The sequence below is a fragment of the Octopus sinensis genome, linkage group LG9 (assembly GCF_006345805.1).
Source record: "Octopus sinensis linkage group LG9, ASM634580v1, whole genome shotgun sequence".
Taxonomy (NCBI): domain Eukaryota; kingdom Metazoa; phylum Mollusca; class Cephalopoda; order Octopoda; family Octopodidae; genus Octopus; species Octopus sinensis.
In genome coordinates, this window is record NC_043005.1 from 73,439,486 (window position 1) to 73,466,985 (window position 27,500).

The window sequence follows — 27,500 nt, forward strand, 5'->3', positions numbered from 1 at the left end:
TAACAATCAATGCCGGAAACATACCTTTTTTTTTTTACATACTTCACCAAAATTAAGGAATAAGTAAAGCACAAAATAGACCCATTACTATATATGTCTGTGCTTATAAATCTGCGTGTTGTATGCTTGTGTTTTTTTTTTTATATATGGTTAAACACATATATAAACACACATAGACGAACATAGACACGAAGGGCGAACAAGTACTTTGAAAGAATCATACGTCGATATTGTTATTTATTATAGATAAGTAGTTTGGAAATAGAGACAGGTCAACGGGAGAAAATATTATATATACAGTTATAAAAGTTATATCTTATCTTTATATGCAATTATGTAATACTTGTTTCAAACTTTGGTACCGGGCCAGCAATTTCTGGGAAGGTGGGTTAGTCGATTATATCAGCCCTCAGTATTCAACTGGTACTTGTTTAATCAACCACAAAAAGGTTGAAGGGCAAAGTAGACCTAGGCACAAATTGAACTGCGAACGTTAAAGCGGACGGAATGCCGTAATGCATTTTGCCCCGTGTGTTAACGACTTTGCCAAGTTCACCACCTTGTATCGTGATACATTCATATAAATATATACAGTTCTACATACATACATACATAATACATACATCCAATCATGGATGCATGCATACATACATACTTAAACATACACAATATATATATATATATATATATATATATATATATATATTCACACACACATATATAATATTAGATATATATATATATTATATATATACACACATATATATAATGTATATATATCGATATATATATATATATGTATGTATATATATGTATTTGTATATATACAGATATGTATATATATATTATATATATATATATAATACTTATATATGTCATATATATATATACTTACAGATATATATATATACATATATATGTATGTACATTATATGTATACATATGTAAATATATACATGTGTGTATGTATGGTATATGTATCTATATCTATATATATATGTATATGTATGTATAATATATATGTATACGTGTGTGTGTACGTGTGAATGCATTTTTGTGCTTGCATGCTTGTCTGCATATCTATATACATATATATATATATATATACAATATATAATTTATCTTACCTTAGATGACATTGTCAATTCTCTTTATATATGTTATGTGTTTTCACAGTATGTTATACTTTTTTTTAGACCGTATCTCTGCTGATATCTGTTTTCTTCTTCTTTTTTCCTTTTTTTCTTTTATTGTTTTATTGATATTTTTCTTATGTTGTTACAATATTTGTAAGCGTGTGTGTGTGTGTGTGCGTTTCTGTGTGTGCGTGTGTGCGTGTGTGTGAATGTGTGTGTGTGTGTTTGTGTGTGTGTGTGTGTGTGTGTGTGTGTGTGTGTGTGTGTGTGTGTGTGTGTCAGCGTTTCTTTGTCTCTTTTCTTTCTTTTTTTTTGTTGTCTCGATGGTACTGTGTGGAACGGAAGGAAGTTGGTGAATTTCCGAAGTTAAAAGTAAAAAAGAGCCAACCGCTTATTCTACTAGCAGACGTCTTCGAGTCTGTCTTATTTTTCCCTACTCTGTCTGCGAGGTTTGTCCGTCTGTCTGCCTGACTGTCTGTCTGTCTATCTGTGTTTTCGCTGGTTGCCTGGTTTGGCTGGCTGGATGGCTGCTTAACTGACTGTCTGTCCGACTGACTGTCTGACTCGGTTTGTTTTGGCTTGTTTTCTCTTCCGCTTATCTCTGTCCGCGTTGCCTGCTTATTTTGCATATGACGACCAGCCTGCCAACCAGCACGCCTGGCTGTCTGCCTGCCTGCCGCTGTTTCCCGCCTTATCCGATTTGGTTTTGCCTCTTTTTACCTTTTGCAGTAGAAGTAGTTGGTTGCGCTCATATCGCATGCAGTGACGAATAACAACAACAACAACGACAGCGACAGCAATAACAATAACAACCACGGCAAATACAAACGGCGTTTTCTATAACTATGACTCTGATGGTGGCATTGTTTCTGCATTTTTATATTGTACCAACGCACGCGCGTTAGGTGTGGTGTCACCAAGAAACGAAAAAAAAAAAAAAAACAGAAAGCAGACGACTCTTTATCGCTTTTATTTTTATTTTATTTTCTTTCTTCTAAGCGACATATTCTTTTTTTATATTTAGCAGACGACAATTGCAAAACTGACTGAGATGTAGACGACTTTTTTTCTCAAAACGATAAGAAAATAACAACGACATCAGTATCACAACCAAGATCAATAGTATCTACAATGAAATCAATATCAACATAAATAACTATATTATAATACAATCACTACTATTGTAAATAGTATCGACAATATCCATATAACATCAACTATTATAATATTGCTAATAGAAATGTCACAATCAACATTATTAATCATGTCACTATGACATCATAAACTATAACATTTATCATCATTAAATCATTACCAACTTTAATATTGCTGTCAATATTGTCAAAAATATTACTATCAACATTATCATTATCGTTACTATTACGGAATCAATTATAAAATACTTTCAACAATATCAACATCGTTATTATAGTATGATCAACTACAACATTCTATGAACATTATCGCTTATGCCATTATAAAAATATGAGTTGTTTAATGATAATATGAATAATATCAATAATAACGATGACAACGTTATCACCAAAGTCACTATCACAGCAGATATAACTTGTCATCAATATATCAATATCAACTATGTAATATTATTATCAATACTATCAACAATTTTGCTATCAACAGTAAAGTCACTAAGACATAACTACTATAACGCGTCACAACTTTTTCAACACACATATTCTCTTTTTACTCACTTTTACTTATTTCAGTCATTTGACTGCGCCCATGCTGGGGCACCGCCTTTTTTAGTCGAGCAAATCGACCCCAGGACTTATTCTTTGTAAGTCTAGTACTTATTCTATCGGTCTCTTTTGCCGAACCGCTAGGTTACAGGGACGTAAACACACCAGCATCGGTTGTCAGGCGATGTTGGAGGGACAAACACAGACATACAAACACACACACACACGCGCACGCACATACACACGCATACACACACACATATATGCACATATATACGACGAGCTTCTTTCAGTTTCCGTCTACCAAATCCACTCACAAGGCTTTGGTCGGCCCGAGGCTATAGTAGAAGACACTTGCCCAAGGTGCCACGCAGTGGGACTAAACCCCGAACCACGTGGTTAGTAAGCAAGCTACTTACCACACAGCCTCTCCTACACCCACACATCACTACAGCATCAACAACAATAGCATAAAGCTTTAACAACACATAATATAATCAAGAGTTTAATACAAATACAAATACTAATGATAATAATCCCTTTCTAATACTGGCAGAAGGCCTTAAATTTTGTGAAAAGGCTCTACTCGATTATATCGGATCTAATGCCCAGCTGGTTCTTATATCATTAACCCTGGGAGGAAGAAAGTCAAAGCCACCCACGGCGGAATTTGAACTCAGAACGTAAAGACTGACAAAATACCGCTTATCATTCTGCCGAAAGCCCGCCTTAATAGTAAGAACAACAACAGTAATAATAATAATAATAATAATAATAATAATAATAATATATAATAATAATATAATAATAACAATAACAATAATAATAATAATAATAATAATAATAATAATAATAATAATAATAATAAATAATAACAATAACAATAATAATCATAATGTCGATGATGATGATGATGATGATGATGATGATGATGATGATGATGATTATGATGATGATGATACTATATGTATATTTAGTGGAGGCGCAATGGCCTAGTGGTTAGGACAGCGGACTCACAGTTTTAGGATCGCGGTTTCGATTCCCAGACCGGGCGTTGTGAGTGTTTATTGAGCAAAAAACACCTAAAGTTCCACGAGGCTCCGGCAGGGGGTGGGTGGCGATCCCTGCTGTTTAAAAAAGTATTGGCGCAGGAGTGGTTCCGGGTTCAGTTCCACTGCGTGGCACCTTGGACGAGTGTCTTCTACTATAGCCTCGGGCCAACAAATGCCTTGTGAGTGGATTTGGTAGACGGAAACTGAAAGAAGCCTGTCGTATATATATATATATGTGTGTGTGTTTGTGTGTCTGTGTTTGTCCCCCTAGCATCGCTTGACAACCGATGCTGTTGTTTTAACACCCCGTTACTTAGCGGATCGGCAAAAGAGACCGATAGAATAAGTACTGGGCTTACAAAAGAATAAGTCCCGGGGTCGAGTTGCTCGAATTAAAGGCGGTGCTCCAGCATGGCCGCAGTCAAATGACTGAAACAAGTAAAAGAGTATATGTATTTGTGTGTATGTTTGTGTGTCTGTACTTAACAACCGATGCTGGTATGTTTACGTCCCCGTAAGATGGCGGTTCCGAAAAATAGACTGATAGAATAAGAACTAGGCTTACAAAGAATAAGTCCGGTGGTCGACTAAAAGAAGTGCTCCAACATGGCCACATTCAAATGACTGAAACAAATAAAAGAATAAAAGAGTAAAAGAATAGAATGTATAGAAGGAAATAAAGGAGAATGCCATTATTATTTTTGAACCTGTGGAAAACACACGACATGTCAAAACATCGTCCACTTGATAACAATGGCACTATTTTCATCTGATGATAATAATAACAATAACAACAACAATAATAATATATAATAATAATAATAATAATAATAATAATAATAATAATAATAATAATAATAATAATAATAACAATAATAATGATAATGATAATGATAATGATAAAAGACCCCCTTCGGTCATGAATGACCATGGGATTGCACCTAGAAAGTTACCTTCCTAGATACAAGTCCGGGCAAGGTTGTTTATGGAAGGCCAGCAGTCGCCCTTGCATACCGGCCTCCCCTCTCCACGCCACCAGTGTTATCCAAGGGAAAGACAAAGGTCGATACAGCTTGGCACCAGTGACGTCGCAACTCATTTCTACAGCTGAGTGAACTGGAGCAACGTGAAATAAAGTGCCTTGCTCGAGAACACAACACGCAGCCCGGTCCGGGATAAAAATCAAGTTCCCATGCCGGGAATCGAACCCGGGCCGCCTGGGTGAAAGCCAGGAATCCTGGTAATTATCCTGATAATGATAGTGATAATGATAATGATAATAATAATAAAATGGTTTCTAATCGATGAATCAATGCCAATAGATGACAATGTTTCTCTCTAAAAAAACAGAGAAACTTTCAAAATACTAAGACCTGGAAATAGAGGTAACTCGAATGTGGAGCCTAAAAACGGAAACAATTCCTATTATAGCAGGCGCATTACGTATGATAAAAAAAAAACATTCAGACAAATACATACGAAAAACACCAGGACTTACAAAGTATATATAACATACAGAAACTTCTAAACACTGTAGACATCCCACGTAAAACACTTTCAATACAATGATAATAAGAGCTCCACAACAAACTACAGCACATACCCAAGGCGCACAGAGCTACGCTCGGTAGTGCAGTGAAAGCACGTGATAAAAATAAGATCACTAAATAATAATAATAATAATAATAATAATAATAATAATAATAATAATTATAGTAATAGTAATAATAATAATACTCAATGCTAAAAACAAGATAATAGGTATTAACACTTTAGCTGTCCCAGTTATAAGTTACAGCTACAATATCCTTAACTGGATGATAAATGAACTGATCAAAATAGATAGGAAAACAAGAAAAATAATGACAGGATCTAGGATACATCACCCAAAATCTGACATAGAAAGACTATATATACAACGTATAGAAGATGGTAGAGACCTTATACAGCTGGAAAACTACCATAAAATAACCACCATAGGACGCAAAATATCTACTTCAGAAGGAAGGAAAACTGATACAAATAGCGGCATAACACGAGCAAAACAAAAGCTGTTCTCAGTATTTAAGGAAGCTGACAAATACAAACAAGAAATCATGCCACCTAAAAAATATGAAGAAGAAGAAGGAGAAGAAGAAGAAGAAGAAGAAGAAGAAGAAGAAGAAGAAGGAGGAGAAGAAGAAGAAGAAGAAGAAGAAGAAGGAGGAGGAGGAGAAGAAGAAGAAGAAGAAGAAGAAGAAGAAGAAGAAGAAGAAGAAGAAGAAGAAGAAGAAGAAGAAGATGATGATGAAGAAGCAATAATAGCTATAAAATAAATGAAGTCCAAACTAAAACTAGAACAGCAAAGAACCATGATAAAACGATGACAAGAAAAGCCCCTTCATGGTAAATACTGGACTAAATTAAATGCAAAAGAAATAGACAAAGAAAAATCCCAGCAATGGTTGAGAAGCTCAGGACTCAAAGCAGAGACAGAGGGATTTTTAATTGCAGCACAAGACCAAAGCCTCCCCACCAGAAATTACCAAAAACATGTAATGAAAAAATATAACAGTAACTGCAGAATATGTGGAGATGGACAAGAAACAATAAATCATATTATCTCTGGCTGCCCAGTCCTGGCTAAGAAGGAATATATTCACAGACATGACAGAGTTGGAACCTACATACACTGGAAGCTATGGCAACATTATGGAATAACAACAGAAAAAAGATGGTATAGGTACACACCAGAAAAGGTCACAGAAAACGAGAAAGCAACCATACTCTGGGATATGCCGATACACACAGATAGAGAAATTAAGGCCAACAGACCTGATATAGTTGTCAGAGATCATGAAGAAAAAAAATGCTTTCTAATTGATGTATCAATACCGGCAGATGACAACGTGTCTCTAAAAGAAATGGAGAAACTTTCAAAATACAAAGACCTGGAAATAGAGGTAACCAGAATGTGGAAGCTAAAAACGGAAACAATTCCTATCATAGTATGTGCAATTAGGCATGATAAAAAATATTCAGACAAATACATAACAAAAACACCAGGACTTGCAAACACATATAACATACAGAAAATTGCACTACTAGGCACTGCACACATCCTACGCAAAACACTTTCCACACAATAACCATCAGAGCATCACAACAAATTACAGCACATACCCAAGGCACACAGAGCTACGCTCGGTAGTGAAGTGAAAGCAGACTATAAAAAAAAACTACTGAATAATAATAATAATATAATAATAATAATAATAATAATAATAATAATAATAATAATAACAACAACAACAACAACAATAATAACAACAACAATAATAATAATAATAATAATAATAATAATAATAATAATAATAAAGATAATACGAAAAATTTATTAATAGTATGGATAGATTATAAGAAAGCCTATGATACCATTCCACACTCATGGATTGGTTAATATTTGAGTATATTCAATATTGCAGACAACATAAGAGAATTAATTAGCTTCAGCATGAAGATCATGGAAAGTAGATCTCTATCCAGGTAACACAGCAGTAGTTAATATCAAGAGAGGAATTCTCCAAAGAGATTCGTTATCCTCTTTACAGTTGACTTATATTTGAACCGGTTTTATTTAGCATTAAGGAAGGCTAAGGCCGGGTATCGGTTCAGAAATAGTAAAGGAAAAGTTAACCATTTGTGCCACATGGATGATGTAAAGCTTTTTAGTAAGAATAAAAATAACTGGGGTCGATATAATCGAATTAATCCGTTTGTCTGTCCTTGTTTGTCCTCTCTGTGCTTAGCTCCTTGTGGGTAGTAAAGAAATTGGTATTTCGTCTGCCGCTACGTTCTGAGTTCGAATTCTGCCGAGGTCGACTTACCCTTTCATCCTTTAGATGTCGATTAAATAAGAACCAGTTACGCACTGGGGTCGATATAATCGACTTGATCTGTTTGTCTGTCCTTGTTTGTCCTCTCTGTGTTTAGTCCCTTGGTGGTAGTAAAGAAATAGGTATTTCGTCTGCCTCTACGTTCTGAGTTCGAATTCCGCCGAGGTCGACTTTGCCTTTCATCCTTTCGGGTTCGATTAAATAAGTATCAGTTACGCACTCGGGTCGATGTAATCGACTTAATCCGTTTATCTGTCCTTGTTTGCCCTCTCTGTGTTTAGCCCCTTGTGGGTAGTAATGAAATAGGTATTTTGTCTGCCGTTATGTTCTGAGTTCAAATTACGCCGAGGTCGACTTTGCCTTTCATCCTTTATGGGTCGATTAAATAAGAACCAGTTACGCACTGGGGTCGATATAATCGACTTGATCTGTTTGTTTGTCCCTGTTTGTCCCCCCTCTGTGTACCCCCTTGAGGGCAGTAAAAAATAAGAAGTGGACAAGGTATGTCATTGTTGGAGGTTGCAAATGCTGATGAAAGGATTTTGACACACCTAACTGCATGGTGGATTGACAAAATGATTAATTATTAGTCAAACAATTAATTAGTTAACGAATTAACTAACACTAATTAATGAACAAGGGAGTGTGTTTGTTATTGACATAATGATCATTTGAAATACTGCAAATTTGTTTCAACACACAATTTCACATTGCAAACCAAATACAAAAACGAAGCATTTCAATAACTATTCAAGGAATTGTCTGCTGCTTAGAGAAATGAGACCGTTCTGTTTTGTATTTTAGTAATGATTTCCCTCTGGAGGGAAATGATAAGAAAAAATTAGTGTTTCCAAAGAATTCAATACAGCGTTCCTGCTTTATTTTAGTATTTTTTTTATCATTCTTCATTGCAAAATCGGTCGAAAATGATTCATTGTACTATCTTCTGCATCTAACTGTCCAGATGTAAGAAAATTGTAATGAAATGTAGTTAAGTATTTAGATGAAACGTCTCCATGTTTTATATGAATTGATTTGTGGCAACCTTATAACTGACAAAGAGTCGGTTAGTTATTTGAACCAGTTCTTATCTGCTGCGTAGATATCAGTAAAGTGGAACAGGAAAGCTTCATTGCTTTCAAAAAGGAACCACTATCATCTCACTCTTGTTATCTGCTCAGCAACCAAGTAATTAAAATAAGCGTAGTTTGGAGTCCTGGCCTAATATATCAACCTTCTCTCTCGTTGACTATTCTATATGAGATAATTAGAGCATGAGGACGTTCTAATACATGGATGCTGCTTCCATAGAGAATGGAAATAGCATTCATTATCAAACTCCGAAACATTTAAAGAACGTATATATACTTACGTGCGTTTGAGCGAGTGCGTGTATACACATACATACGTACATAGATACATACATTCATACATACATGCATGCAAGCATATATACATGCATACATACATACATATATCCATACATATGTATATATATACATTCATAATACGTTACGCATTCACAGTCACACATAACTATCTATGCTCTATCTATCTATCTCCATGTGAAAATGTATAGATAGATAATTAGAAAGATAGATAGATAGAGATAGATAGATAGATAGATAGATAGATAGATGGATGGATGGATGGATAGATAGATAGAATAGATAGATAGATCGATAGATAGATAGATGATAGATGATAATAGATAGATAGAAGGATAGATGATAGATGGATAGATAGATAGATATGTTTCTTTATTAGCCACACAGGGCTGCACACAGACAGGACAAATTACAAGGTAGAGCTTTTCTTATGGGGGTAAAAAGAGGGGGTTGGTTTTCGATCAAAAGGGATCGTAAAAGGAAAGAAAAAGGACCAAAAAAAGGGGAGGATTTAAAAAAAAAATGGGGGGGAGGGAAGAAAAACTAAAGATAGATAGATAGATGGACTGATAGATAGATAGATAGATAGATAGATAGATAGATAGATAGATAGATAGATAGATAGATAGATAGATAATAAAAATGCATTCGTTAAGGAGATTGAGTTGCTTAGCAAAATACCTCATTCCATCCTCTTTCCATTTTCCCCGGTCAAAAACCCAGCTGCATGTTTTCATTATCTCCCTGTCCATTCCCATGTTTTCAACCACCTTCTTCTGTGGTCTTCCTATACATCTTTACTGTTTACATTTGTTCCATGCATGACCTCATAGACTAGAGCTAGAGTGTTATGCTGTTTTGTCACATGAGTAAACAACGACAATCTGTGCATTATTTATAACTGCCAAATGTGTTGCGCAGTTCGCAGTATTTTCAATAATGAAATAAATACATACATATATAAAAATATATAAATACATAATAAAATATATATATATATATATATATATATATATATATATATATATATATATACATATATATATATATATATACACATATATATATATATATATAGATATATATATATATATATATATATATATATATATATATATATCTATGTATATATATATATATATATATATATATATATAATATATATATATATAATATATATATATATATATATATATTAAAGTTAATCCAAACATGAAAACACAAAGAGAAAACACAACAACGCGAGGACGTGGAACAAATATATTATTATTCGATCGACGCTCAGGAAGGAAGGAAGGAAGAAGGAGGGTTTTACGTGTCAGAAACATAGGAAAAGAAAAGATCCAGAAAGAGAAGTATATATATCTATATCTATATATATGTATATATAATATATATATATATATATATATGTTAGTTAGTTAGTTAGTTAGTTAGTTAATTTGGCTCAAAAGCAAATAGCAAGGCCATGTAGGGGGACATGGAGTTAGTACAGGGTGGTGTTCATGTAAAGAGTTCAGGCCACTTGAGGTCCAGGGAGGCTTTGAACAAAGCGGTCGTCGGCATCTTCACCATCTCGTCTGGCAGCTTGTTCCACGGATCCGCAAAGACCCGGACGGAGAAGCTCCTCTCCTTCGATTGAGATGAAATCGTCGCAGGTAGAGCTTTTCGGAATGACCCCGCAGCCGACGCTCTGGAGCAGGAGTGAAGAACACTCTTTCGAGAGGTTACACTTTCCGCTTATGATGTTGTGGGCGAGAATGAGATCACCACGGCGGCGGCGTTTTTCAAGAGAATAAAGGTCGAGCGTCCTCAGCCTTTCTTCGTAGGACAAATTTTTTGAGACCATGAACCATGCAGGTAGCCAGCTTCTGGACTCTTTCGAGATGCTGTTTGTCTTAAGGAGATAAGGAGAAGAGGCTTGAATCCATACTCCAATATGGGTCTCACCAGCGTGACATAGAGTGGTAGGAATATGGCTGCTGTGAGCATTCCGAATGACCGTCGAATCAAGAACAGAATTCCGCGTGCTTTGTTGGCAGCATGGACGCACTGGGCCGAAGGCGAAAAGGAGGAATCCACCAAGATACCCAGGTCCTTTACCTGATCGGTCCTCTCCAGCAGCAGACGACCCGGCTCGAATCAAGTTGAATTGCAGGAGTAGAGCCGACAGGCAGATGACAGCACTTTGACACGTTCAGACACAGGTCCCAATCGTAGACCACTTCCAAATTTGGGTGGGGCATCGACGAAGATCCTCTATATTACCGCAGAGCGACCCGTTTGATATCGTCGGCAAATAGAAGGGTGTGTTTGCGTGAGGTGGTCGGGCAAGTCATTTATGAAGACTAAGAACAACAAGGGCCCAAGCACTGTATATATATATACATACATATTTATATATATATATATATATATATATATATATATATATATATAGGTAGTAGGAGTGGCTGTGTGGTAAGTAGCTTGCTTACCAACCACATTATTCCGGGTTAAGTCCCACTGCGTGGCACCTTGGGCAAGTGTCTTCTACTATAGACTCGCGCCGACCAAAGCCTTCTCAGTGGATTTGGTAGACGAAAACTGAAACCAACCCGTCGTATATATGTATATTTATATATGTATGTGTGTGTGTATATATGTTTGTGTGTCCGTGTTTGTCCCCCTAACATCGCCTGACAACCGACGCTGGTGTGTTTAAGTCCCCCGTAACTTAGCGGTTCGGCAAAAGAAACCGATAGAATAAGTACAAGGCTTACAATGAATAAGTCCTGTGGTCGATTTGCTCGACTAAAGGCGGTGCCTCAGCATGGACAAAGTCAAATGACTGAAAGAAGTAAAAGAATAAAAGAGAATAATGAATATAGTAAGAAACATACTTGCATACATATGTGCACATATATAAATATATATATATATATATGCATGCATGTATATATGTATATACACATGTATATGAATATATGTGCGCATATAGTTTACATACAATCACATTGCACTGAAGTAAAACGCTACAAGACTGTTAAACCGGAAGTGAGAAAGTTTCGCCGGGAGAAATTTATGAATCACCAGTGACTTGTTTAACTGTGAATTCACTCTTCATTCATGAACAATGCTTTCTTTCCAGTCATGTACCACTCACAGCTGCATAGAATTTGCAGAAACTTGAATGCAATCCATCAAACTCTCTTTTTGTTTTGCGAAATCAGCATTTAGTGTGGACGCAAACACTGCAGAGACCATTTTATTAAGCTTGCCTTTGGCTAAATAATAATAAACAAAGTAGAAGAGTTTGGTATTCGCTTTTATCATCTAAAACGTATTGTGAATGCACACTCGTTTGTCTGTGCGAGCTTGATCTAATAGTTACAAAACAAACCTATAAGCAACCATTAAACAACTATTAAATATCACTTTATATTGAAGGTTTCTATAAATCGTATTTCAGTCTATGGAGAGGTATTGAGCTTGAATTAAATTCTGATTCATTCTTAAGTAGTTACTAAATACAGCCATTGTATTTTTAAATTAGCTCTTCTACCTTCAACAGTTGCGCAATTCTGCCGCCGGGAAGATGAAGATTTTTTTAAAAAGTATATTCTTTATTCACACATGTTCATCTTTGAAACTCTCATGAAACAGTCTTGCTTATTTAAACATCACATGCACACCAACACACACATACACTTTCACGTACATTTATACAAGATAATTCAATAAAAATCAACAAATAACTAATTATAAATTAGTTATTCATGTAATCATTTGTGAACACAAATATTAAATTGATTAAAACTAAATAACGCCACTGGTGTAGAGATACATCACTGAGAAAGTATAAGGTCTAGCATTGTCATGTGTATGTCATTCTGATTTAGCCTGAGAATTACGAGAAATGAGTCGTTTTTATGGGCACCGATCAAGTTACACGTTAATTCCACGAATAAGAATTCAGCTGGGCAAAGAACAGAAGGTTCATTGCAGACAGCAACTGAAAATCGACCAAACCACTGTGAATGAAAGTGTCAAATATCTGTCTATGTATCTATCTATCTATCTATCTATCTATCTATCTATCTATCTATCTATCTATCTATCTTCTATCTATCGTCTATGTTTCTATCTCTCTCTCTATCTGTCTCGATCTTATCTATCTCTATCTATCTCTATCTATCTAATCTATCTATCTATCTATCTATCTCTATCTAACAATCAATATCTATCTATCCATCTATCTATCTATCTCTATCTATCTATCTATCTATCGTATCTATCTATCTATCCGTCTGTCTGTCTGTCATGTCTGCATGTCTATCTATTATGTCTGCCTATCTGTCTATCTATCAAATTATCTATCTATATGTGTGTGTGTGTCTGTTTGCCTATGTATGTATGTATATATGTATGTAGCTATCTATCTAATCTGTCTATCTATCAATCTTTTCGTTCGTTGTTCTGTCTGTCTGTCTACTCTATCTATTATCTATCTGTGTACCTATCCTATCCATCCGTCTCTCCATCAATCAATCTACATACACGTATCAGTCTGTGTCTATCAATCTGTCTATATATGTGTATGTGTGTATGTTTTTGGCGCGGTTGTACGTGTGTCTATCTATCAATCTATCTATCTATCTATCTATCTATCTATCTTCTATCTATCTATCTATCTATCTATCTATCTATATCTATCTATCTATTATCTATCTATCTATCTATCTGTCTATGTTTCTATTCTCTCTCTATCTCTCTATCTCTATCTATCTATCTATCTATCTATCTCTATCTAACAATCAATATATCTATCTATCTATCTATCTATCTATCTATCTATCCGTCTGTCTGTCTGTCTGTCTGCATGTCTATCTATATTTGTCTGCCTATCTGTCTATCTATCCAATTATCTATCTATATGTGTGTGTGTGTCTGTTTGCCTATGTATGTATGTATATATGTATGTAGCTATCTATCTATCTGTCTATCTATCAATCTTTTCGTTCGTTGTTCTGTCTGTCTGTCTATCTATCTATCTATCTATCTATCTGTGTACTTATCCTATCCATCCGTCTCTCCATCAATCAATCTACATACACGTATCAGTCTGTGTCTATCAATCTGTCTATATATGTGTATGTGTGTATGTTTTGTGCGCGGTTGTACGTGTGTGTCTATCTATCTATCTATCTATCTATCTATCTATCTATCTATCTATCTATCTATCTATATATATATATATATATATCTGTGGATCTGTCCGTCTGTCGGTATGTATGTATGTCTATTTGCCTCTACCTCCTTCTATCTGATTCGGAAAACTGTTCGTAGAGAACCTACATTTAGCTGTTTTTCGAGCAAATCAGTACATAAGTACATGTGTGATTGTGTGTAAGTGTGCGAGTGTGTGTGTGTAAGTGCAAATTCGCGCGCGCACCTGCTTTTGTAAATTGAGAACATGTTTCTTGAAAGTTTTTATACCAATTTATGCTTGACAATGCATAAATGACATGGCTTTCACAATTTGGCCTTCCCTAAGCGTATCAGCGAGTTTCCCGAAATATCCAAATGTTGGATACGCACACACCGCATTCGTTCACTTATAAACATTCTTGCATCTAAAATTCTCACTCAATCACACGCGCATAAACACACGCACACAAACACAATCATATAAAAAACACACTCAAAGACTCTCTCCCTCTCAATGTGTATATATATATATATATATACATATCCCGTGACCACATGACCGACCGGTTATCAGATGTTGCTATGCATCGCTGGTCACAATGCCTTTCGCATTGTTTTAGCCTTCAAATGGCACTACCCCGTTGTCTAAGCGAGCAGGCTTATATATATATATATAACAAATCAATAAATAAGACATATGCATATATACATACATGTATGTACGTACCTACATCTACATGTATATATACATGCATATATGGGTACAGAACGCCCAAAAAACGTCGAACGCGAAAACATAAACACAAAACCAAGGAAATGGACATTTTCCTTAAACAACGAAAAAATAGAGTACAGGACATACAACACAAAGAAAATTCCCCTTCTTCAGTCGCCTCTGTTTCATCTACTCCGCGTTTCGAAGGTAAAGGCGAGACAAGACTTCTTGAAACATTCCTTCCCGCAAATTAAATAAAATTTGAGATTTTTTTGCGGAGGGGTAAAAATGGTAACAAAAACAGGACAGTAAAGACAGTACAAAATATAAACAGTAAAAGACAGGACAAGGAGAATAACTGTAACACAGACATTGAGGGTTGTTAAGCCAAACGAGAGAAAATATTACGAACGATTATATATATATATATATATATATATATATATACATACATACATACAGTGATCCTTTGGCTTACAAGTTTAATTCGTTCTGTGACGGAGCTCGTAACTGAAATTACTCTTATGTCAAATCAAATTTCCCATTGAAGTGAATTGAAATATCATTAAACCGTTCCGAGACCCCACAAAAAGCTCAGTAATATTTTGTTAGGTGTTTTTAAATAAGAAAAATGTCCTTAGAAATAACTGGTTTTATTAAGTATTATGTACAACTTTTACCTTGGAGATCAGACGACTTGAGGATGGTGACGGAGGTGGAGGAGAAAGGCTGAATTGAATAACTGAATCTTATTCCATGATTTTCGCCGTTTTCGCCACGCTTTCCACACTTTCATCTGCAAGAGTTTTCGATAAAAAAAAAACTATCCAATAAGGTCTGTTTCATCCTCACTTTCCGAGTGTTTCTGAAACGTGTTAGGCAAATGTCATCAAATAGCACCGTTGCAACCTTTTCCGAGCGTTTCTTCTCCGTGTGCTGCTGCGTCTGTAGATTATTTAGCTCTTCTATTGTCAGCTCCTCGATGAGCTCCTTGCCATCACCCTCATCCCTGATTAGGCCCATGGACTTGCCGAGGGATACAATCTTCTCTACCACTACCGCTGTGGATTCGAATCTTTCATAGTCCATTTCCGATGGAGGCGCAATGACCCAGTGGTTAGGGCAGCGGACTCGTGGTCGTAGGATCGCGGTTTCGATTCCCAGACCGGGCGTTGTAAGTGTTTATTGAGCGAAAACACCTAAAAGCTCCACGAGGCTCCGGCAGGGGATTGTAGTGATCCCTGCTGTACTCTTTCACCACAACTTTCTCTCACTCTTACTTCCTGTTTCTGTTGTACCTGTATTTCAAAGGGCCGGCCTTGTCACGCTGATTATCCCCGAGAACTACGTTAAGTGTACACGTGTCTGTGGAGTGCTCAGTCACTTACACGTTAATTTCACGAGCAAGCTGTTCCGTTGATCGGATCAACCGGAACCCTTGTCGTCGTAACCGACGGAGTTCTTCCGTCCCCAGTCCATTTCCGACACAAGTTCAGGTCACAGCTTCTTCCACGCAGAGGTCAAAGTCCTCTTTGTAAAACCCTGCCAGGCGATATCGATATTTCTGAGGCATATCATGATGTTATTATAGTGGTTGTTCCAGAACTCTCGAAGGGTGAGGATTGTGCTCTTCGTCCGCTCAAAGCAGCAGTGGAACAGGTGCTTGTTGAACTCATTCTTGAAATTAGAAACCCCCTGCTGATTCATGGGTTCCAGGATAGGGATGGTGTTGAGTGGAAAGTAGGGAACGTTTATAAACATGAACCTTTCGAGGATGTCATCTTAAGTTAGGTGGGGGAACAGGTGCATTGTCCAGGATGGGAAGGGCTTGCAGAGATATGCTATTTTCCTGGAGATATTTTTAAACATGAGGGCCAAATGCCAAATTCACCTACTGTACAATGAACTGCCTGCGACCCACGCCCTTGATTTTCCTTCCACACACATACACATACACATACACACACACACATATATATATATTATATATATATTATATATATATATATATATATGGCGATACTTACTCTGAGGACTACAGAAAGTTGCAGAAAGTGTATGAAAAAACATCGATATTGACGACAGATCTGAGAGACCCGCAACTAGCAGAATTGAGAAAAACATCGCAGATGTGCGGGCAGCTGCTTAGGGGAAATCGTCGAATTACCATCCGTGAGTTATAAGAGGATGTGCAGAATAGTTACGGTTCAGTTCAGTCCATTATCACTGATGATTTGGGTATGAGACGCATGTCTTCCAAGTTGACCAAAAAGATACTCGGGTTTCAGTTGTACAAGTTCTCCTTGATTGTGTCGAGAACGATGAAAACGTTCTCATCAGGTATCGCCAAGCATTTGACAAAATTTGATGCAGATGCTCTGCTCAACTTTGTCATGTTCAATGTGACGATCACACGCTACACAAGAAATGCTGTAAACCGCGGAAGTGAGTTAGAACGTTAAAACTTAATGTACATGCACAGCAGAGTTCAAGGTTAATCTGTGCCAAGCGGCTTTACTCTATGTGCTTAGCTTCGTTACTATGGCAACAATCTGGATACTTAGTGATCAAACCACATATATATGTGTGTGTGTGGTGTGTGTGTGTGTGTATGTACGTATGTATGTATATATACGTGCTTATTCGTGAAAAACAATAAATCACTAACTATAACTGTAACTACTTGTCGACAGAATTAAGATGTTGATTTATATAAACGTAACCGGGAAACAAGACAGGGTATGTTTGATATTTATTTAAAAATTCCTATTTTGAGAGCCTGTCGACAAATCCCTCTACCTGTGTACCGCGTTACACCATTCAGAACGAGCATGTCAAACATTTTATTTTTACGTTCAGTCTTAACGCTAAAAATTATTCTATACTTATTTTTTAGTCTATTTTTTCATCGATATATTTATCTGCTCTTCGCCTGCCTACAGAGATCGCTACACGCAAGAGAAAAACCAAACATTTTAAAATTTACTTTATACGCCTGCAAGCACACAAACTCACACATTTGTATACCTTTCAGCAGATATGCAAGAACTATGTTCCTTACGATGCACATACAGACCTACACACCATTTTATTTGTACACACGCAAAGAAGCGAACACGCATGTTCGCCTATAAACACACATGCAACATACATACACATTTAAATACAAACACTTACACACACACAAACATGCACACAGACATAGGCACAAACATTTGCCATTCATTTACTAAAAAAACAACAATTGTGCAGTCGTTAATCTAACTGCATGTCACCAGAAGAAAAATGTTGATTAGATTTTCCCATTGTGTAGTGTTTTGAGTCTTGTTAAATTAATGCTAGCGACAATGGTTTCCCTAATCAGTTCACAATATTAGGGTTTTTCTTCAATGTATCTTGGTTTGTGGATATGTTCCAAATTTGTTGTCCATATTTCATAATAAAACTATTTTGCTCCATTATTTATTTTTTACGCTTTATATATATTCTTCTGTTTTGATTTTTAAAAAATATTTTTCCGTTTTATTAAAATATTTTTATAAACACAATATAATTTATTTCAGAATTATAGTTGTTTTCCCCCCCAGTTTTGTATTTCTCGCTTCATGTAGACTTGATAACTCAACGATAATACTTCCCTACAAGTCTCAAAGCGACATTGAGAGTTATTTGTCTAAATTAATCTTTCTGTCATAATCAATTCACACAATAAAAGTTTTCTACCAAATTTTGGCACAAGGCCAGCGATTTCGGGAAAAGGATTTAAGTCGAATACATTCGACCTCAGTACACAACTGGTAGTTATTTTATCGTACCTGAAAGGATCAAAGACAAAATCGACCTCGGATGAATTTAAACTGAGACCTTAAAGGACGAAATGCTGCAATGCATTACGCCCAGCGAGCAAACAATTCTGCCAACACGCCGCCTTCTTTTCACCATAATGTTACCTCTCTGCCTGATAGGCCTAATCAACTCAAGGCACCCGTCGTGTACATCAGAGGTGCGCAATGTCCAATAACAATTCCTAATGAAGAAAAAAAAAGACGCTGAGAAGAAACTTGCTTTTCCAACCCACAACTATTAAGCACGAATGCTCACGTGATGAAAGCTAACAAAAATATAAATAAACTAGCTATTTTGACCCGTGCTTCGCTCGGGTTTTGGTGGTGGTGTTGTTTTGTGCGTTTTGTCTCCTTTTCCTTTTCTTCTTTTGTTCGTCTTCTTTGCCTGGTTATTTTTATTGCCCTCTTCTTTACCCCCTTTTTTCCAAAATCCCCCAAAATCCTTACACCCACAATTAAAGATAACCGCCTCCAGCCCCTGCAGCAACAGGAAAAGCCACCATTATTCAAACAGCACAACCTGTCTATCCCATAAAACTCAATGTTTCCCATATTACTCACCAAACGGTAGCCCCGAGTGATTTGCAACCTTCCTCACACCATTGCCCACCCCACTTTACCCCCAATGTAAATTTTGACGCCAATGTGAATTTTGGCGCCAATCCGACACCATCTACCTTAAACCGTTCCCATCGCAAAATGAGACAAATAACTAGGAAATCAAGCAACTTTTTCGCATTTCAGCTTTATAGATATTGATCAAGGTGAAAATCAAAATTTATGTTATATATATTACGATGCCAATCCCATTCGTCGAAAAATTTTGAAAGGAATTTCAGAAAGTATGTTACCACGAAAATCTTAGTAGAAAATCGTTTGTCTTTGCGTATATTGAATTATTTATTTGTTACAAACGATACAAAGATGAGTTGTAAGTAAAATATATTTGAAGAATTACCATGATTATTTTTCCATACGGAGGCAGTTAACTTAGAGAACCGCTAAGTGAAAAGCGTACGATATCCTGGCATAACATATAGGGCGGCGAGCTGGCAGAAACGTTAGCACGCCAGGCGAAATGCTCAGCGGTATTTCGTCTGCCGCTACGTTCTGAGTTCAAATTCCGCCGAGGTCGATTTGCCATTCATTCTTTCGGGGTCGATTAAATAAGTACCAGTTACGCACTGGGGTCGATGTAATCGATTTAATACCTATGTCTGTCCTTGTTTGTCCCCTCTATGTTTAGCCCCTTGTGGGTAATAAAGAAATAGATATCCTGGCATAACATTATAATTCTAATATTCACTCAATGTTCAAATTCCGCCGAGGTTGACTTTGCCCTTCATCCTTTCGGATTCGATAAATTAAGTACCAATTGCGTACTGGGGTCGATCTAATCGACTGGTACTCTCCCCAGAAATTTTTTACACCCTTAATCACATTTCGAGTAAATTACACACACACGCATACGTATATATATATATATACATATATATATATATATATATATGTGTGTATGTGTGTGTGTGTGTGTATGTGTGTGTGTGTGTGTGTGTGTGTCTGTGTGTGTGTGTGTGTGTGATTTGAAATAAGATGTCACTACTTTTAATATCATCTGCGGATAAAGTATAAAATTGATGGTATCAACAGGATTAACATATATGGATAGCAGGCAAAATAGCCTTATATAGCTATGAATTATAAATTTGCACGAAGCGTAATGATGCTTAAAAAGCATACACCTGCTAGAAATACGAGCTAAATTCTTAAATTAATCCACCCTACAGCACCAGGGTAACAGAGAAAAAGTATGCGAGGAAAACAGAGAGAATTAATATATACATACATACATACATACATACATACATATATATATATATATATATATATATATATATATATAATATATATATAAAATACAGTGTACATTAAAACCACATTAAGAGGCTTCCATCATAAGAATCCTTGACTCTAGAAAAAGCAGTTAAAGTCCAATCCACTAATTAGGGATAACTTTTCGAAGGGAATGAAAATTAAAAACGTTTACCATCTATTTCCTGGATCATTGTTTCTGACTTGTTTTAGTAAATAAAAAAATTATTATTTACCAGGCGAAATATTTACATGCTGGATTGGCCTCGTTGTTTATATATTTAATCTATGGTGTCCCTGTTGATAAAGACTTTGACTGGTAAATAATTATTTTTATTTACTAAAGTAAGTCAGAAACCATGTTCCAGGAATTAGATGGTAAATGCTTTTATTTTTCATTCCTTTCGAGAATTTATCCTTAATTAGTGGTTTGAACTTTAACTGTTCTTTCTAGCGTAAAAGATTTCTATGTTGGAAGGGTCTTAAAGTGTTTTTAATGTGCACTGTATTCTATATGAATAATATATAGTCTATTGACTAATTTTTTTTTACGCTAGGCCACTTGTAGTAAAAATTTCTAAAACTTTTATAACCCTGATATTATTAATTATGTATGTATATATATATATATATATATAATATATTATATATATATATATATATATATATTATATATATATATACATACATACATATAATATATATATATATATACATATACATTTGCATATAAATATATGTGTATACATATACATATTTATTTATATACATATATATATGTGTATATATATATATATATAATATATATATATATATATGTATGTATATATAATTATTTATGTGCATATATTTATATATAGGTATATGAATATGTTTATAAGTATATACAGACATATATAGGCGCATATACAGATACAGATACATATATATACACACAAACACACACACACACACACACATATATATATATATAACTTAAATACATATGTGTATACGTGTGTGTGTGCATGTGTGTGCATGTGTGTGTTTGTGTGTGCGTGCGTAAATCTATTTCTTACAGTTATTCCTTTTATTTGTCGAATTTCATTTCGAGGTTTTGTTTTGTAAAGGAAAGAAACGCCACAAGGAAAACCGGAAAAATATAAAATATAATTGTATCTATATCATTTGTTTTCATCATTTTATATATCATCTCGATTGATTCAATGACAGGTATAAAATGAGAAATAAAAACACAACATAAATTGTGAATTATTTAACTAGGATGATTTTCGAACTAAAATTGTAACAGGCAACTTAAGAAATTATTCATGCACAAAAAATAAAAAGGCCTGGAATGAGACTTATACAAATCCCCACAAACATACACTCACACACACACATACCCATATACACATACTTGCATACACACATACGCACACATGGGTATGTGTGTCTGTGTGTGTGTTTGCGCTGAAATACGGACGTGCATAGATCCATACATAGAAACATGAAGATACACATATATGTGCATATGTATGTATGTATGTATTTACATGTAATTGTGTGTATGTATACATATATATATATATATATATATATATATATATATATATATATATATATTATATATATATATTATATATATATATATATATATATATACATATATCAATAATAACAAAGAGTGAAGTTAATTAATTAAGAAGTAATCAGTAATTTCACCAAGTAGAATTCGGCATGCAAAGGACCAATTCGTGGTAAGATTAAATAATACTATATAATTAGGGTTCAGCAACGATTTGCTTCACCACACACCGAAGTTTAAAAATAGCAGTCAAAAAATCTTAGCTATTCCTTCTACTTTAAAGGGACTTCCCAGAAAAACCAAAGCACTTGAAAAGAACTTGACCTTTCCTTCCTTCCTGTCTGTCTTCCTCTTTGCCTGTCTCTCTCCTTATTTTTCACCCCTTCTGGTTTCCTTTCCTTTCTATCTCTCTCTATCTCTCTCACTTCTCGTCATCTCTCTCACTGCCGAGTCGCTATCCAACTTCCTTTCACTCGCAGCTTTCTACAAGTCAACACGACTTTTTCTTGCGCTCTGAATTTTTCCATCGTCTAGGCTTTAAAAAAAAGCCCTCAATGTTGGTTTCATTGTCCTGTTTTTATTCTTTATGTCTACTGTATTTTTTTGTATTTGTATTTTTATTTTGTATTTGTATTTTTATTTGTATTTGTATTTTTATTTGTATTGCTTTTACGTCCTGTTCTTGTCACATTTTTTTCTTTCCTTGTTTTTACCCCTCTGCAAAGGAATTTTATTTAATTCTTTTACAGGAAGGACTGGTTCGACGGGTGGTGTTCTGTCCTTACCTTCGAAACACGCATTGAGTCGAACCAGGAAGAGCTGATGAAGGGGAATATTCCTTGTATTGTTTGTTTGTACTCTGATTTTTCGTTGTTAAAAAAAGTCCGTTTCCTTGTTTGTTTTTATGTTTTCGTTTCTCGTTGAGTTCTACGTTTATTTGTGGTGTCCTGTATATATACATGTAGATGTAGGTACGTACATATATGTATGTATGTATACATATATTTTATTTATTAAATTATTATATGTATATATATAAACGTATATATATATATATATATATATATGTGTGTGTGTGTGTGTGTGTGTGTATTGGAATAGAATTTCGTTTTCGCAACTCTATTTCTCATTTCTTGAAAAAAAGTTTCAAGTTTTAAACTTCAAAGAGCACGAGTATTTTGGCCTCAAAATTTCGGATAAATTCTTTTTTAGAAACTCAAAATAGAGAAAATTTGCCACTTACTTTGAAGGCAGTTTCGCCTACGCTTAACTTTTGATATTTTCAAAATGACATTCAGGGAAGTGATGCGTAGTCACATACAAACAGAACAGAAGGATATTCATATTAAAGATACACGGAGAAGCACTGGCATACCACATACATACTCACAGATATTCAGTATAATGTACATGAGTGAGAATTAGGTGATGGCGTGGCTGTGTGGTTAGAAGCTTGCTTTCTAACCACACTGTTCCGAGTTCAATCTCACTGCGTGGCACCTTGTGCAAGTATCTTGTACTATAGCCTCGAGTCGACCAAAGCCATGCGAGTGGATTTGGTAGACGGAAACTGAAAGAAGCCCGTCGTATATATATATATATATATATATTTATATATATATATATATTTATATATGGTTGTGTGTCTGGGTTTGTCCCCCACCATCGCTTGACAACTAATGTCGGTGTGTTTACGTCTCCGTAATTTAGTGGTTCGGCAAAAGAGACTACTAGGCGTACAAAGAATATATCCAGGGGTCGATGAGTTTGACTAAAGGCGGTGCACCAGCTTGATCGGAGTCAAATGAGTGAAGCAAGTAAAAGAATATAATTGTAACGAATAGGGAGTGGAATAATTACTTTTATTTATAGCATAAATGCTAATAATTTCTAGGAAATATTTTATGTCATTTCACCGGATAAGACGCAATATTGACTTGAAAACATTTAATATACTTCGTAGCATATCATGGATGCAAAACGAAATTCCGTGTCCTTGCTAGCAATTAATATGTACGAGCCAGTTGCCAGGAATGTGTTTAATATGTAAATTGGTATATCAACTTATGTTTCACCACTAAACTTAGTGAGTAGTTAAGCAACGTAATCATGGATATTTGATGGGTTGGACGCGGTGGTAATGAAAGAGCAATAATACCTCTTTTCTCTACCATCGATTGCAGTTTATATATAAGTGCGTTCATTTACGAAACGTCGTGATTAGCGTTACTGGATCTGAATTTACACAAGTATATAGAAACTCTACAGAGATAAAGTGTCTGTGTGGGTGTGTGTAGTATATATATATATATATATATATATATATATATATATATATATATATATATACATAATAATATTAGGGAGTAAATCCAAACTTACAGGGAAAAATTAGATTTATGATTAAATCCAATTTTACAGTATAAAAATAAAAATAATTTAAATTTTGAATTTTATATTTTATATTTTTTGTATATTATATTAATTTTATTTCTATGTTTTGGTTTATGTTTTTCACTGTTTGATTTGCCTAATAGTGGTTTTATCTCTAATTTAATTTATATATATATATATATGAATGTAAATACAACTGTGTGTATCATAATCAGAAGTCCCGAAATTTGGCAACTGGTACTTAGTTTATTGACCTCGAAAGTATGAAAGGCAAAGTCGACCTCGTCGAAATTGGAACTCAGACGAAATACTCCTAAGCATTTCGCCCGGCTTGCTAGCGTTTCTGCCAGATTGCCGCCTTCTATATGTATCATAATACAATACATTTACAAGCTTTGTTTCCATACATTCTGCGTGAAATGGGCGCCAAGAGATTTTCCTTATTAAAGACACAGAGACATGCATACACACAAAGAATGACATAAACGCACTAAAAAACAACACACAATAAACAAAAGTACGTAGACTCTGCGAATTTCGTTAGCTAAAAAAAACCGCAAATGATGTTTTCGGACTATGAAAATTTATGATTTATGGATGAAATTTATATTAGTAGATCAATATCTCTCTCTTTATATTCAGGAATATCAAATCATTATGCTTGTTTGTATGTATGTAAATATAGATAGGTAGATATCTTAATGTATATCTATGAATATATATATATATATATATAAAGTTGATACAAACATGAAAACATAGAGAAAACAACGCGAGGACGTGGAACAAGTATAGTTGTGTGTATATATATATATATATATATATATATATATTATATATATATATATATATATATATATATGTATATATATAGGTTGACAATATGTGGAAAAAAGTTTTTTGAAGTGGAAGAGAAATGCTTTCGTTTCATATAGTTTAATATCTTTTTATAAATTAGGTCGACTGCATATTTTAACTGTTGGTATAGTATGTATTGAGTATAATTTTGCATTTGTTAGGAGTCTCTTGAGTGATTTGTTTTGTGTTTTGCATTTTAGTAGTTTGTGTGTATATAGGATGCTGTTCGTTTCCGGCTCTTGATTGAGCAGAGGGAGATTTTGTATACTTGTGTTGTATGCTTCGTTGTTCTGGGGTTGTGGGTTGATTTGTATAGGAGTGATTTAAGTAGAAGTGTGATGCTTTGTTTTCTTGTACTTAGTGTTTTGTGTCCAATTTCTTGGCACGTTTAACTTCATGTTCTATAAGTGCAGGTGGGTATTGAAGCAGAGATTAAAGACTTTTATATATAATGCCTTTGGATTTTAGTATTCTTCTTTCTCTTCGGAAATATCTTCCCCTGATTTTGTCTTTTATTTTTCTTTCACTTAAACCATCGGTTTCCAAAACTCTTGGAGATTTATATCCATCATCATCATCATCATCTTCTTCTTCTTCTTCTTCTTCTTCTTCTTCTTCTTCTTCTTCTTCTTCTTCTTCTTCTTCTTCTTCTTTTTCTTCATGTCTTCTTCCTCCTCTTCTACCTCCTCCACCTCCTCCTCCTCCTACTACTACTACTGCTACTGTAAAACCAGCAGCAGCAGCAGTAGTAGTATTAGTAGTAGTGCTATTCAATAAAAATAATAATAATAATAATAATAATGATGATAATCCTTTCTAATATAGGCTCAAAGCCTGAAGTTTGATGGAAGTGGGGGGCAAGTCGATTATATCAACCCCAGTGCGTAACTAGTACTTATTCCATCGACCCCCGAAAGGGTAAAAGGCAAAATCGACCTCGGTGGAATTGGAACTGAAAACTTAAAGACTGGCGAAACTCTCCTAAGCAATCCGCCTGTCTAACGTTTCTGTCAGCTCTCCGCCTTTAATAATAATAATAATAATAATAATAATAATAATAATAATAATAATAATAATAATAATATATAATAATAATAATATAATAATAATAATAATAATAATAATAATATAATAATAATAATAATAATATAATAATATTAATAATAATAATAGTAATAATAATAATAATAACAATTATTATTGTTATTATTATTGATATTATTCTATGTTTGACTTTTGCTTTATGTCTGTACAAGTTGGCCCCAAGTCTCACCCAGAGACCTCAAGAGACAACAGGTTGGAAGTTCACGTTGTTGTTATGCCTAGTGTGCCATATATTTGGGGTTTTTTTGGGGTGTTGTACTAGTGAATGTCTAATACATAGATTTAAAAAATAAAGTTTGTTTTAAACCTTGGGATTATATTATTATTATTATTATTATTAGTATTATTATTATTATTATTATTATTATTTTGTTGTTGTTGTTCTGATTATTATTATTACTATTATTATTATTATTATATTATTGTTGTTGTTGCTGTTGCTGTTGTTGCTCTTGCTGTTGTCGTTACTATTAATTGTAGTAATGCAGTTTTTACTACTATCACAAATTATTTATGATAATATTAGTAATACTATTACTATTATAATACTATATAAGTCGTAAAAATCAATGCAGCTATATTCTGTAAAGGCTGCGTAGGATTTTTTCTTTTTGTGCTGAAGAATTCCACTTTACAAATGTAAGAATTACAGCCTGAAGCACGTATCAATAATTTGCCGTATAATGTTTGAGATGAAGTAATATGATTATCATCGTGATCATATGCTAAGATTCATCACAAAGATTCAAAAATTTGAAATATTCTGAACAGAGTTAGACAAAACAGAATAAAGCAGAGTCGGAT

At 34.6% G+C, this 27,500-nt stretch overlaps 1 protein-coding gene across 2 annotated transcripts in view; it reads right to left on the reverse strand.

Moving 5' to 3' along the window:
• LOC115215745 (adrenocorticotropic hormone receptor-like) overlaps positions 1 to 27,500 on the reverse strand; it is a 447,707-nt gene that overhangs the window by 321,292 nt on the left and 98,915 nt on the right. The window contains exon 1 of one of the 2 annotated variants that reach the window (XM_029785041.2): positions 1,128 to 1,991. The exons of the other annotated variant lie outside the window; for it this stretch is intronic. The gene's annotated coding sequence lies outside the window, so the exon portion shown is untranslated. Of the gene's footprint in view, positions 1 to 1,127; positions 1,992 to 27,500 lie in introns of those variants that run through there. 2 annotated transcript variants of the gene reach the window in all.